Source organism: Aedes aegypti, chromosome 2 (genome assembly GCF_002204515.2).
Source record: "Aedes aegypti strain LVP_AGWG chromosome 2, AaegL5.0 Primary Assembly, whole genome shotgun sequence".
Lineage (NCBI taxonomy): Eukaryota > Metazoa > Arthropoda > Insecta > Diptera > Culicidae > Aedes > Aedes aegypti.
In genome coordinates, this window is record NC_035108.1 from 222,609,513 (window position 1) to 222,623,405 (window position 13,893).

Consider the following 13,893-nt stretch of genomic DNA (forward strand, 5'->3'; position numbering starts at 1 on the left):
GTAGAGTATCGAACAATGCTCATTTTTTAGTTAACGATCGCTTGATCATGAATCATACCCATCAGGAAGATCATAATCATGCTCATTCACAAACTAATTTTAATCCGTCGGGTAGCCGTTCGAATCTTTCAATTTCGAATGTATCTACCCACGGTAAATCCTTTGCCGATATCGTAGCAGGAAATTCGAACTCCTCCCCTGTTCGATCCATGGGTACCCATTCTACTTGTTTCAAATCAAATGGAAAAAACCCTACCGCCACAGGTAATTCCGCTTCTTCGTCTACCGGAAATTCCAATGGGAAATCACATGACATGTCTGCCTCTGATTTTGATTTCCTAACTGAACAATTGAATCTAATGATTGATGCAATGTTCAAAGCCACCACTATGACTGAAGCAGTCCAAGTAGGTGTAAAATTTACAAATCAAATTGTTATTGGATTACGTTTTTCTGATGGATCCAAATAATAATTTAAATATTTTAAATTGCAATGCTCGTTCTCTGAATGGTAAAGAGGACGAGCTGTTTAATTTTCTTACGGTTAATAACGTGCATATAGCAGTTATTACCGAAACGTATTTAAAACCTGGATCTAAACTCAAAAGAGATCCTAACTTTTTTGTTTATCGTAACGATCGACTTGATGGGGCATGTGGGGAGTTGCAATCATCATTCATAGGCGTATAAAACATCAACTGTTTTCATCATTTGAAACTAAAGTTTTTGAAACTTTAGGTGTTTCTGTTGAAACACAGTTTGGTAAATATACTTTCATAGCTGCCTATTTGCCTTTTCAATGCTCTGGGCAGCAAGTTAATTTGCTCCAAACTGACTTGCGTAAATTGACTCGCAATAAGTTAAAAATTTTTGTCATTGGTGACTTTAATGCCAAACATCGGTCATGGAATAATTCTCAAAGTAATTCCAACGGCAGAATTTTATTTGATGAGTGCTCTTCAGGATATTTCTCAATTCAATACCCTGATAGCCCCACATGTTTTTCCTCTTCTAGAAATCCATCTACGATTGATTTGGTCTTAACCGACTCTAGTCATCTTTGTAGCCAACTGATTACTCATGCTGATTTTGATTCTGATCATGTCCCTGTTACATTTCAAATATCCCAAGAAGCGATTCTCAATCCTATCAGCTCCACTTTCAATTATTTACGAGCCGACTGGAATATATATGAAACGTATGTTGACTCTAATCTTGATGTTAACATTTCTTTAGAAACTAAACTTGATATTGACAATGCTCTTGAAACTTTAACAAATTCCATTGTTGAAGCCAGGAGCATTGCAATTCCAAAATGTGAAGTAAAATTTGAATCCGTGATTATAGACGATGATCTTAAACTCTTGATCCGTCTTAAAAACGTGAGGAGAAGGCAATTTCAACGCACTCGCGATCCTGCTATGAAAATTATATGGCAGGATTTGCAGAAAGAAATCAAGAAACGTTTTGCTCAATTAAGAAACAAAAATTTTGAAAATAAAATTTCTCAATTGGACCCTGGCTCTAAGCCCTTTTGGAAATTATCTAAAATCTTGAAAAAACCTCAGAAGCCAATACCGGCATTGAAAGAGGAAAACAAATTATTACTAACTAATTGCGAAAAAGCTCAAAAACTTGCTATGCAGTTTGAAAGTGCGCACAATTTTAATTTAGGACTTACTAGTCCAATTGAAAATGAAGTTACTCAGGAGTTCGAAAATATTCTCAATCAAGAGAACGTTTTCGAAAATGCCTGGGAGACTGATTTGGAAGAAGTGAGAACTATTATTAAAAAATTCAAAAATATGAAAGCTCCTGGCGATGATGGAATTTTCTACATCCTCATCAAGAAACTTCCAGAAAGTAGCTTATCATTTTTAGTTGATATATTTAACAAATGTTTTCAATTAGCATATTTTCCTGACAAATGGAAAAATGCTAAGGTTGTTCCAATTTTAAAACCAGACAAAAATCCTGCAGAAGCTTCTAGCTATCGTCCAATCAGTTTGCTTTCCTCCATCAGTAAACTTTTTGAAAAGGTTATTTTGAACAGAATGATGGCCCACATCAACGAAAATTCAATTTTTGCCAATGAACAGTTCGGATTCCGCCATGGACATTCGACCACTCATCAACTTTTACGTGTAACAAATTTGATCCGTTCCAACAAATCTGAAGGCTACTCTACTGGTCTTGCTCTTCTAGACATAGAAAAAGCATTCGACAGTGTTTGGCATGAAGGTTTGATTGTAAAATTGAAAAACTTTAATTTTCCAACATACATTGTTAGAATAATTCAAAGTTATCTGTCAAATCGTACACTTCAGGTTAATTATCAGAACTCCAGATCTGAAAGACTTCCTGTAAGAGCTGGTGTTCCCCAAGGCAGCATTTTGGGACCAATATTATACAATATTTTCACATCTGACTTATCTGAGTTACCTCAGGGATGTCAAAAATCTTTGTTTGCGGATGACACAGGCCTCTCCGCCAAAGGACGAAGCCTGCGTGTCATCTGTAGTCGATTGCAAAAAAGTTTGGATATTTTTTCTTCATACTTGCAAAAATGGAAGATTTCTCCTAATGCTTCCAAAACTCAACTAATAATATTCCCACATAAACCAAAAGCTCTTTATTTGAAACCTTCAAGTAGACATGTTGTTACAATGAGAGGTGTTCCAATAAATTGGTCAGATGAAGTTAAGTATCTAGGGCTCATGCTAGATAAGAATTTAACTTTCAAAAATCACATTGAGGGCATTCAAGCCAAATGTAACAAATATGTAAAATGTCTCTATCCCCTTATTAATAGAAAATCAAAACTTTGTCTTAAGAACAAGCTTTTGATATTCAAACAAATTTTCAGGCCAGCCATGTTGTATGCTGTACCAATATGGACTAGCTGTTGTAATACCAGGAAGAAAGCTCTGCAGAGAATTCAAAATAAAATTTTGAAAATGATTCTGAGGCTTCCTCCCTGGTATAGTACCAATGAGTTACATAGAATATCCAATGTTGAAACATTGGAACAAATGTCAAATAAAATAATCAATAATTTCAGGCAAAAATCGTTACAATCTTCTATTGCCACGATTAATGCGTTATATGTTTAGGTTAAGTATATTCAAAGCGTTTTTTTTTTTCTCTTATAAGCAGGTGAAATCAACTCACCTGTAAAAAATCTGAACTGCTACGGCAAATGAAATGTAATATGTTGTTAACAAAATGTTAATAAAATCTTAGATTTGTTTTACCAAATTAGGATGATAGTGTTGTCTAATAACACAGAACACCTAGATATAAGAAATAATGAATGTAATGTTTGGAATGATACTAATAAAGAAATTAAAAAAAAAAAAAGCATAACAGCCTCTTCTTAACTTCCAACTTAGAGGTGTGCGCCAAATCAAATTTGATCGGCGGTGGCATTTGTGACTTGTTGCCTCGGCGACAGCGGCGACACGACGTCACGCTGAATCCATTTTCAGCGGCGGCGACGGCGGCGTGAATCGGCGTGGCTAAATTTCAAACTCTCTTTTTCAGATACAATATATTAGTTATTTGTTCAGAAATGTTATTATTTTGTAAAACTATTTTTCAATACGGATGACTATAACCTGCCAAACCTCTCTTGGAATTTCGACGATGATCTTAACGCTTATCTACCTGCCAACGCCTCTTCTGAGCATGAGATCACACTAACTCAATCGATTCTCGACACTGGACTCTCTCAGGTGAACGACATCACGAACTGCAATGGGCGTTTGTTAGATTTGTCATTTGTATCTGACACCCAAAAAATTGAATCTTTGGAACCGCCAAATTCATTACTCCCGATCGACGCGCATCACAGACCATTCGTTCTGAAATGCGACATTTCGTCTGTAACTGACACACAAGACAATATTTTCTGCTACGATTTTAAGAGATGTGATGTTGAAGTGCTTAACGATGCGTTGGCTCGAGTGGATTGGTTATCCCTTCTAACGGATTGCCATATTGACACTACCGTTTCTCGTTTCTATGAAACCATAAATAACATCATAGCCGAACTAGTGCCCCTCAAAAAAATCTGGCGAACTCATCACAAATGCCCCTGGTGCAACCGGGAGTTGAGGACAATGCGAAACAGGCTTCGAAAATTCCGTAAAAAGTACTTCAAGCACCGATCAGCAGACAATAAGCAGTCTCTCCAGAGAATGGAAAACCTGTATGATGAGCTGCGAACAACCGCATTTCGGAATTACATCAGACGACTGGAATCCGACTTCAAGCACGACCCCCTTTCGTTCTGGTCTTTCGTTAAAAGCAGGAAGCACGGCCAGGGAGTCCCGTCGGACATGGTTTACCGCAGCTGTAAAGCGTCCAGTTTCCGAGATACCGCAAATCTCTTTGCCGACTTTTTTTCAACCGTTTATAGCAACCAACAATTCAACGCCGTTCAAACTGCTTCTAACAGTTCCGTACATCTACCTCGCCTGGAAGTATCAACAAACGATGTCCATACAGCGCTGTCAGATGTTGACCCGACGAAAGGTGCTGGGCCGGATCGCCTTCCTCCCGTTTTCTTCAAAAAGTGTGCGTCTTCGCTCTCGTTACCAGTATCGATTATTTTCAACAAGTCGTTATTGGACGGCATCTTTCCTGAAGCGTGGAAGATTGCATCTATTACGCCCATTCACAAAAGTGGCAGTATACACGATGTCGAGAATTATCGGCCGATCTCAATGCTAAACTGCTTGGGTAAGGTACTTGAGAAAAATGGTTCATGAAGTTCTTTACCGCTCCGTCCGACATGTGATATCTGATAGTCAACATGGATTCATGAAAAACCGTTCGACGACTACAAATCTCATGACATTTGCAAACAAATTAACGAAGAGGATCGAAAAGAGGCAGCAGGTTGACGCAGTTTATATTGATTTCTCCAAAGCTTTTGATAAAGTGCCCCACACGTTAGCTGTGGAGAAAATGCGGCACATTGGTTTGCCCGACTGGATCATCAACTGGACGTCATCGTACTTAACTAATCGTAAGAGTTACGTAAAAATTAACGACGCATTTTCCGATACCTTCTCCGTTCCCTCCGGAGTCCCACAAGGCAGCCACCTTGGCCCGTTATTTTTTATAATTTTCGTCAACGACATCTGTAGTCTTCTTCGCTGTGATTGTTTGATGTTCGCGGATGACTTTAAAATCTACCGCACCGTATTGTCACCGTTGGACTGCTGTGCTCTTCAGGAAGATCTGAACATTGTTTTGGACTGGTGCGGAAGGAATGGAATGCAAGTGAACATCTCGAAATGCAAGGTGATATCCTACAGTCGTCAGCGCTCTCCATTCTTCTTCCCGTACAGACTCGACAGTGAACAATTGGAACGTGTTGACAAAATTCGGGATCTTGGCGTCGTTATTGACTCTAAAGTTAGGTTTAACGAGCATATCTCAATCGTCACAGCCAAATCGTATGCACTATTGGGTTTCATCCGGCGCAACACAGCTGCCTTCGACGACGTGTATGCATTAAAAACTCTTTTTTGCTCCTTAGTGCGTAGCACTTTGGAATATGCTGTCCAAGTCTGGGAACCATATCATAACGAACAGTGCCATCGAATAGAGAGCGTCCAGAAATCGTTACTTAGATACGCCTTACGTCGTCTACCGTGGTCCAATCCCATCGAATTACCAGCCTATGAAGACTGTTGCCAACTAATTGACATAGAAACGCTAGGGAACCGTAGGAAAAAATTGCGCAGATTATTCGTGTTTGACCTGATTATGAATCGTATTGACTGTAATTATTTGTTAGGTAATATTTGTTTTTATGCTCCTGTACGCACTCTTCGTAATCGTTCTATTTTGTGGATTCCTACTAGACGCACTCAATACGCTATTTTTGACCCTTTTGACGATAGTTGTAGATTATTTAATTATGTTTCCGATAAATTTGACCTGAATATCTCTAAAAATGTTTTTGCTAGTAGGATAAGGAATCTAGATTAAGTCACAATCTGTGCAACCATAAGTGTTGAAGATGTAGAACCAAATAAATAAAAATAAAAAGCTTAAAAAACAATACCTTTCCCATGTTTCAGAAAAGAACCAAGTGTACTTGAAACCTTAACATCAAATTATTTTAACATAAGCACATTCCTATGTTAAATTAATCTTTAGGACATTTCGTCGAATGACATTTGGTCGAAGGTACATTTAGTCGAAGATACATTTGTTCGAATGAATATTTGGTCGAAAATCTTTAGAACATTTCGTCAAATGACATTTTGTCGATTTACGTTTGGTCGAATAGAATTTTGGTTGAAAGCTTATGTTGAAATGGTTCATTAAAAAATCATTAGCATATGACCTAAATTCAACTTTTGCACAATGGAATGCATACACTGTTAAAAATAATGAAGATTACACGGCTTGTAAACATCACTTATGCGATGTAAATTTAAGTCTTAAATCATGTAAAAATGTGTTATATGTCATGTACCCACCCAGGATCATGCTGGATTACATGACATATAATTGAAGTTTACATGACATAATATGTCATACATGATATTATCATGTAAATATCCATGATATTCCACGCTCCAATTATGTGCATTATATGTCTCAGAAATTTACACGTTTCGTTCGAACTGTGTGGTTTTAATGTCTATAATATTTGATCAAAAGTTTATTTCAGATCATATCTCCCAATTGGTGAGGAGCGTGTCTCTGGAGTTGGCCTTCTGATACCTATGCATTGATTATTGTTCTCTACGTTTTGCGAAGTTGGTGGGATAACATATTCTTTTGAATAATCTGAATTATCAACTAATGCTGATTAAAAAAAAATGGGTCGTTTAATGTCATTCTATTTTTGACCTTTAAACATATATATATTTTTTTGTGATTTGAAGTTATCCAAATATCTAGGATTTCGATGGTTAATCAAATATACATTTCGCCAATAGTTTTACACATTGAGTAAATTAATTATTTCTTTAAAATATCACTTTTTTTTAACTGCTAAACAATTTATTTGATTCCTTAACGATATGAACATAATTATTTTTTTTTATGTTTTATTCATTTAACATTTTATCGTTCTTCGTAATGAACTGTTGATCTTTATCTGATGGAACCATTCGGAGAGATTCTTATTTTTTAATTCCGGGTCAAGAAGCTTACGGACGTGAGAAAGATTCTGGAATGCGGAAATAAAACTCAAAACGGCAGGAAAAAAAAAAGGTTTAAGGATAACCATTATGGCAAAATTTTAGGAAGTATCGACAATAGGATACATTTCTTACTTATGTTCAATTGGCTTATTATTACTTCCAACTTGATAACATACCTTGATCAAATATATAGCTTTGCTTACGATGTTGATAACTTCGGGTAAATAACATAGTTTGCGGTGGGAACTGATTGAAAATAACTAGATAAGAAAATTGTGCTTATTCTGTATATCGGATGAGGTAAAACGAGTTGACTGCTGCGGTAACAAAAGTCGGCCTACTTCTTTTTCCCATTGATCGAGAAATATTACAAAACATTATGTTAGCTTGATTGTGAAATGCTTTTTGGAATCATGCAACACTAGCATTCTTATTTTCCGAGCAAAACATTTTTTGTTCTCGAAACACGTTCTTATTTCTAAAGAAAATTGTTTATTTCCAAGTGTCCAATATTTTTTTATTTTATTTTTTATTTTTGCATAGCGTCAATTTGTCAATTGGAAAGTTTTTCCGCTCAATTTTAAATTTAATAAATATTTTGTCACTTAATACAGACTAAAGAAACCCAAATTTAGTGGATTGAGTAACTTATTCTTGAACATGATTTGTTTAATCAATTTCACCACAAGGTCAAACTTTGATCGGTGTCCGGCCATTTGGCCGAATGTCGTTTGGCCGAACGCCATTCGGCCGAATGTCATTTGGCCGAATGGGTCGTTTGGCCTAATGCCGTTTGGCCGAATCAAGAACAAAAAAAAACATTTTATTTCAACGTTGTGTAGGATTCATGAGTGTGGCCCAATAACTGATCTGCTAGTTAACTTGTCGATCTTTATGATGTGGCGGGACATCATGTTTGACGCTATATAAGTGCTTCAAGAGAATGCATAAAACTATCCGTTCATTCAGGATGAAGTTATGAACTCGCGTTGAGATTCTGAGCTCATGGTTGGTTCGGCTTTGAACTACCAACGGGTTTGAAATGTTGTTGATAATTTCATAAGATTTTTTTCCTTCTTTAGGCTATTCTGGCTATTCTGTCAACTTGTACTGGTTTCAAAACTATTGGCAATAATTTAGCCAGTTCCTTATAGTTATACGGATATAACAATTATTTGCATTACACTGGCTTACATTCTTTTGATCATAGGCTGTTCTTTCATATTTCAATATTTTTCATAGTTAACGGAACAAAGGCTTATTATACGTTCATAGAGTCTTATTAAACATTTAACCGAACGACTCGGTGAACACTTACGATAAAGAAGCTAACTGTTTCTCCATTGTGAAAAAAAGAAGCCAAACTTGTGGTTGATAGAAGTTAATTAATTTACTAAGTATTATCAGAAGGATTGAAGCAAATCGATGCTACAGAAGACGAATAAGTCGTAAACCGTTCTAATAACTGTCAAAAGCTGACTACAAACGCAATGCGAAACCCTCAGCTGGAAGCTATTACTGTTAACAGAGAAGTGGATAATTGTTTACATTTAGAATGTTCTTCTTTCAGCATTGACTGCTCCCTGAACTAACACTCAAGAGCCCTACATCAATGATGATTTATGTTTCTTTATGAATAAACTGTTCTTTGAAATTCAAAAAGATGTGATCAAATTGTCCCCGGCGTACGGTTTGTGAAAACATAGAATTGCTTCACATATTCGCCTGCATGTATGCAACGTTAAACCCCAATCATGGAGTACAGTATCACAAGCAATGATAAAGCTTCAGTAGCATAATTTTCAATCCATGGCAATATATGAGCAAAGCTCTTCTATAATCATCGTTCGTAGTAGAAAGCTTAAGATCGAATCATCATCAGTATAGTCAACTAAACACTACATCATCAGTCGCCAGTTTTAACTCTGCACTCGACAGATATCGTCACGTTTGTTGTATTCGCGGCGGAGTGTTTTTCGTTCCAAGTACTGTTAGCGATTCGGCCTGTTCTATCCAAAAGAAGAGCATAAACCCTAAAACCAAAAATATGATGGTTGAGTGTTTGTCTGGTTGGTGTTATTAATAGAGCTCATTTCTTAAGGTGCTTGCAATTTCTCGGTTGGGATTACATTTTCAAAGGCAGACTATTCTAAACTAAACAAGATTCGATTTGACGATTGGTTGCTCTGTTGCAGTGAGGGGCAACAAGCTGTGAGAACTATGTTGAGCTCTGGTGAGAATTAGCACTCAAATAGTTCTTTAGATTTCCGTGCTTACATCATGCACCGTGCGCATAGCTTAGTGACTTACTTCATCGAATTCCAAAGTATTGAGTAAAGATGGAGAAAAGACATGTATTGCGACGAGATTAAGACCTTCGAAGCACAGAAGCGATCAATCGTGTTACCTCGGCTACTTTTCTTGTACCTCTCTTTCGTACGCTGCTGACCATATTAAGAGCTGTAATCATCCCATTTCCAATTCATTAAGCAATTAATAACTTTATGCTGTAGACTAACAAGAAGTTTAAACATAAAAACAACCGACTACCGATTATACAACTTGCAAGGGAGCAGTTATTGCACCTGTGTGCATTGAGCGAATACGGTGAAAGATTTTTTAGTTGCATATTCATAAACGTGCAGTTAGATCTTGCTGCTAGACACAGCGCCCCATTCCGAAACAGTTGGATCGTAGAATAACCACCATCATCGATTTGTGCCATTTCTTGTGTATGCAGCAATGAGGAATAAGTCGAGGGCTCCAAGTTTCATTGGTGGTAGAGAAAACACTAAAATGTGACTTAAGTACTTCAACGGCACATGACTGTAAATGTTTGCGTGAAAAGTTGTGGACTATTTGTGTTAGTGAAAAACCAAGTATGAAATGTTTAAGGTAGTATGTATCTCCGCCTATCGTTTTTTTTCTGCACAAAGACATAGCTGATAGTTATGCGAAAAATTGTAAATAGAGAAATGACGAATTTACGACGATATGATGCAGCGTAGAAAAAGATTTAGTAAGCGACGAACTTGCATTTCGTTTGAACTTGGATTGGACGCTTTATTTCAATAAAAAGTAAAATTAAAAGAAGTAAAGTAAAAAATTAAAAGAAAACATTCAGGACTGACAGAATCTAAGTGCACACGATTACATTAGTTTGCTTTGTTTCAAACTATAAATGAATTAATTAAATTAACTTGTTTGAAATCTAAACTACAGATGACACGAAGACTTCGTTTTTTGGCGGAGAGGCATGTTTCATCCGTGAACAAAGATTTTTGACACCCCAGAGGTTACTCATGTAAATCAGATGTGAAAATATTGTATAATATTTCAACGAAGAATGATAAGCTACTCTCTGGAAGTTTCTAGATGAGGATATAGGAAATTCCCTAATCGCCAGGGGCTTTCATATTTTCGATATTTTTAATAATAGTTCTCACTTCTTCCAAATCAGTCTCCCAGAAATTTTTGAAAATAGACTAGTAAGTCCTAGGGACGTTTCGATATTTGATTGGATACGATTATCGAAATAAAGTATCGATACCACCGATATATAGATTCAAAATATCGATATATCGGAATATCATATTAATAATTGCTGTATCACTTAGGGACCTGTCGTTTTGTTTCCTAAAATTTACTAAAAAATCTTTGAATACTTAAGGTTATTGCTGTTTTGACCGATATTTACCTAAATATCTTCTGTTAACATACATTCTAGTACATTACAAACGGACGGAAACTGCTTTGGGTTTTCTCCAAATCTAATTTATTTCTTGTATTTAAACAAAAAATAAATTATATCTGTAGAAAATCAAACAATTGTTTTTCACTTAGAGCATGTAGAGTTCTCTGAAACTCTCGTCCACGCTAGTGTTTTAGAGAATGTCGCTAAATCGCTAAACAATTTTTATGTATGCAGATTTTGCGTAACAATCAGGCGAGTTTTCTGCTGGGTGTAAATAATTGATCGGATAATTATCCTTTCCCATACCTCAGCTTTTGCAAGGACATGGCCAAGAGATTCCCGGCTGCTGAAGGATGCGTCAATTTCGTCTAAGAGGCAGATTTGTCTCATATCTTTGTCTATGGTAACTGATGAGAAAGAGGCAACCCTCATAGAGCGGTCTAAGTCTGTACCACCTACTAATGTTTATGCTTATGCTAGTGCTAATGCTAAAACCCTACAATTGTTTTCAATATATTAGTTTACGATATATTGGAAGAAAATATCGATATCCCCGATATATTGAATAGAAAATATCGATACCAAAATATCGAATATCGAAAGTAAAATATCGATATTCCGATTAATCGGAAGTATCGGAACGTCCTAGTAAGTCCTTGATTAAAATTGTTTCCGCTTTCAAATTACATACAGGGAAACCTCCATGAGTCGATGTTCCATGACTAGCTGTCGACTCATTGAACTACAGTCAAACCTCCATGAGTCGATGTTCCTTTACTCGATATCGACTAATAGAACCATTCTAAATTTCAAAAATCATGGTTACTATGATCGTCCCGTCAAAAAGCTCTCCATAGATAATCTATTCCATGGCTCGAAATTGCCATAAGTCGATGGTCCCTTCAATATCGACTCATGGAGGTTTGACTGTATACTAAAAACCAGATTTCATGGTTACTATAATGGTCAAACAGGTTTCCAATTCATTTCTGTTCCATTACTTGATATTTCCATGAGTCGATGGTCCCTTCAGATATCGACTCATAGAGGTTCGACTGTAGCTAGTTTTTATGTTTTTTTCTCATTTTTTTTATATTAATATATGTAATTTTATTAAAGCTAAAATTTTCAGTAATACATTTAAATTCTTAATACTTAACACGTCCGTTGTATCTAACAGATCAAATACTGTTACGAGAGGTCGAATAAATATATGCTGAAGATACGCTATATTTCTATAGTGATCCTAGCAGATTGCTTTGATAAAAAGCGGATTGTTCCAAGTCTTTGTCATAATAATGCACAATAGCATGTAAGATATGTAGAAGGTATAAATTATTATGAAGATATACTTGAGCTAAGCAATAAACAAAAAAAATCGAGAGAAACCAACTGCAATAACATTTTATAACTGATTTCTGTCAGTCTTTTAAAATGAATTTGTTTATTTCTGTATGAAATTTGAATTGAGCGTATTTATTTCACTGTCCTACAATATTCACTTCATTTACTTGTTTTCCTTTGACGTCGTGACCTTGTGCGTAATGATTGTTTCTCAAGCAACCGTTGTTTCGGAGACTCAGGTTCCGATGAATCTGAACCGATTACCGCTGTCGAAGCATCAATTCGTGAGTTGCGCCCTCGTTTCTTCGTAGCAGTCCACTCAGAATCCCCAGTTGGCAGCTCCTGCTCATTTTCAATTGTATCGTTTTTTTCTAAATGAGTGTGTGCTGCCGGCACAGGGAATTGTGGATTGCTTGCTGAACCAATCACTTCTCTATGAGACATTCTTTTTGCACAATTCATTGTATCAGGTGCTGTAGCCTCAGGCGCTTGTTTATCGTGGACCTCGGCCAAGGATTGTCCCGGACTAGCACATAGTCCACTTAGCACTCCAGCATAGGACGTTGACCGACCCTGAATCATTCAGCCTCAAACGGTTGGAGACCGTAGCTCTCTTCGGACAGTTTACCTTAACGTGGTCTGGACTACCACAGACAAAACATTTGTTTTGCATACCCTCATAGAACACGCGAACTTGAAAATGTTGCACGTGTTGCTCCATATGTGCACCGCGAACACCGTTCCGAATTGGATACCCTGTATCTGGACCGTAGCGTTCCCGAACCATGTGATGAATCTTGCCGTACTTTGATAGTACATTTGTCACGTGTTTTTCATCGACTTCGATTGGAAGCCCGAAAATACGTACATACCGGAAATCACCTCTGGCTATTGCAAATTTAACTTGTGCCGACTCACCGTTGTCAGCAAACGTGTCACTCGGTGGACACTTCAGCAACGCCGCTTTCATGAGCTCTTCTGACTGAAACTTTACGTACACGCTGTATTCCCTGGGTTCTCGGAACATCGCATACAGCGATTCCGATGTCCACTCGCGCTTCCGAAAGAAGGCAAATACCTCCTTGTCCGTTCGATCGAAAATGCCGATTTTGGGCCAAACTGGACCTTGACACAGTTGGCGTGAACATTGCGAGATTCCATTGTATCGAGAACTATACACTGACTGAGGGACGAAACTACTGGCCCAACTAAACAATAAAACTTAATTTCTGCTTGCACACCGTGGAAAGCACATCTATACGCTCTGGGACTTGAATACGAACTGGCAATTAGTTAGTAATAATTTGTTTTCCTCTTTCAATGCCAAAATTGGTTTCTGAGTTTTTTTTTTCATAATTTTAGATGATTTCCAAAAGGGCTTACAGCCAAGGTCCAATTAAGAAATTTTATTTTCGAAATTTTTGTTTCTTAAATGAAGAAAAAACGTTTGTAAATTTCCTGTTGAAGAACCAGCCATTTTATTTTTATAGCAGGATTGCGAGTGCATTGAAATTGCCTTCTCCTCACGTTTTCAAGTCAAATCAAGAGTTCAAGATCATCGACTTTAATCACGGATTCAAATTTTGCTTCACATTTTGGTACTGAAAATTGTAATGCCCCTTGCTTCAACAGTGCAATTAGTTAAAGTTTGGAAAGCATTGTCAATATCAAGTTTTGTTTGAA

General features: G+C 36.9%; 2 protein-coding genes across 6 annotated transcripts in view; one reads left to right on the forward strand and one right to left on the reverse strand.

Moving 5' to 3' along the window:
• Positions 1-13,893, reverse strand: part of LOC110676395 — a 151,522-nt gene that overhangs the window by 37,073 nt on the left and 100,556 nt on the right. The window lies entirely within an intron of this gene.
• Positions 9,083-13,893, forward strand: part of LOC5569028 (hillarin) — an 89,419-nt gene continuing 84,608 nt past the window's right edge. Inside the window, exon 1 of one of the 4 annotated variants that reach the window (XM_021844119.1) lies at positions 9,083-9,273. The gene's annotated coding sequence lies outside the window, so the exon portion shown is untranslated. The remainder of the gene's footprint in view (positions 9,274-13,893) is intronic. The other 3 variants (XM_001658235.2, XM_021844121.1, XM_021844122.1) reach the window with 3 other exon arrangements.